Genomic DNA, 1771 nt, shown 5'->3' with positions numbered 1-1771 from the left:
CCCACAACAGGAAGTGATCAAGCCCGGCTTATGGGTGAAACGCATCTTCCGATCTTCCACCGACTGCCTTTCTGAAGTGCCGTACATCCATCGACACCTGCCGCTGCCCTGCGCCCTTCCAGCCATGCTGAATCATCCTGCTTATCCACCGAGACTGTTTCTGACGTTGGAGTGTCCATCTCTCTCCTGCCTGCAGCACCCGCTCTCACCCGATCCGTGCAGCTGCATGAACTTCACCGATCACCTGCGGCTGTCCACTCGCCACTCCAGAGACTGACTGCCGTACGAGGACACAGACTCCCGTCTGCGCCGCACATCCCTCCATCCTAGCCGCACCTCTCGTTTTTTATCAACAGGGATCCACTGCTGCAGGACTTCAACCGGCGATTGTCATTTACAGACACGGGACGTTGGCAGTTACCTGCATTTGGTGCTTTCCCGTACGGCCACCACGGGCATCCCCTTCAGTGACGGAGATTCCATACATCAGGATCGAGATTCTTCAATTAATATTCACTGGGGTAATATCGGTTCATTGACTTACTCACCCCCAGCATTGCAATTTCTATCCCTTCTTGTGCGGTTTTTCTCCCCTGTGAAACCCCAACATAATTAATCTTTATTTTCCCAGAATAAGTTGTGGGTAGCATCAGCCTATACGTTTATCTAATTTTTCTATTGCATTGCTTATCCTTAATTTGACTGTGTTTAAACTTGCATCATATTCTTGCATACTGTCTATATGTACTCACAGTCTGAGTATCAGTTACATTGTCATCTCCCCTTTTTTGGGCTCAATTACTGAGACTTGTCTGTATCTGGTACTAGAGACATATTTGCTACATTACAGTCCTGATACTTTGTTATCTTTATCACTGTTGTGCAGAATCTGACCATAATCCATCTGATTTATTTACAGTCAGTATAGGTGCCTGTTAATCTCCATTATATGCCATTAACTGGTAACAATTATTCAGAAAAGTGAATTGATTTTCTAAAGGTCAGTAAGGGCATCCTTTGGCACGTTTACTTGCTCTCCATCTTCTTCTTATTTATTTTTTTCTTATTCTCATCTATCTATTTTCGTGGACTCTCACCACTGATTCAGGGTTCACCCCTGTCTAACGTTGGCAGCAGATCCATCTTTCTCCCTTATACTACTTATTTCGTGAACTCTCATCAGTGATTCCAGAGTTTCTGCTGTCGTTCGTATCTCTCTACTACCATACCACACTGGAAACGCCCAAAGCCGTCTGATCTTGGAAGCTAATCAGTGTTGGGCTTGGTCAGTACTCCAGTGGGCGACCCTTGAGGAAGACCCAGTGTAGTAGAGCTCATATTGGTCCATCATGCTCAGAGTCTAACACTGACAGCAGATTCACCTTGCTATCTTATCTCTTACTGTTTTTTCTCTTATCAAAATTGGCAAAATTGCAATCTTCAGTCTCCAACATCCCAGCCTTACAACTGTTTCATTTTGGATGAATACGGGGGCAATACATATTGGCAGCTTACGTGTCTTTAGAACAATTTATGTTAACTCCTTAAAGCACTCTTATTGCATTTTGGCAGCTGGTAACTTATTATGCTATTATCAGCATTTAATTGTTATTAATTGAATTATTATCCAGTTTATTTCAATTTTTCTTGTGTTATCAAGTATCAGCATTTACTTGCTAGTTACTTCCTCGCATTATCTGATTGTTACCTTATTGACCACTGACTATTTTTATTCTATGATATTAATAAAAGTTATATTTTACATCTATAT

The 1771-nt window shown here is 42.5% G+C and overlaps 1 pseudogene; it reads left to right on the top strand.

The window, feature by feature from the left end:
- Positions 1-1215: 1215 nt before the first annotated feature.
- LOC134936310 (5S ribosomal RNA) lies at positions 1216-1334 on the top strand (annotated as a pseudogene).
- Positions 1335-1771: the final 437 nt, after the last annotated feature.

Source organism: Pseudophryne corroboree, chromosome 1 (genome assembly GCF_028390025.1).
Source record: "Pseudophryne corroboree isolate aPseCor3 chromosome 1, aPseCor3.hap2, whole genome shotgun sequence".
Taxonomy (NCBI): Eukaryota; Metazoa; Chordata; class Amphibia; order Anura; family Myobatrachidae; genus Pseudophryne; species Pseudophryne corroboree.
The sequence above is the reverse complement of the archived record's forward strand: the minus strand, read 5'-3'. Positions and strand labels throughout refer to the sequence as shown.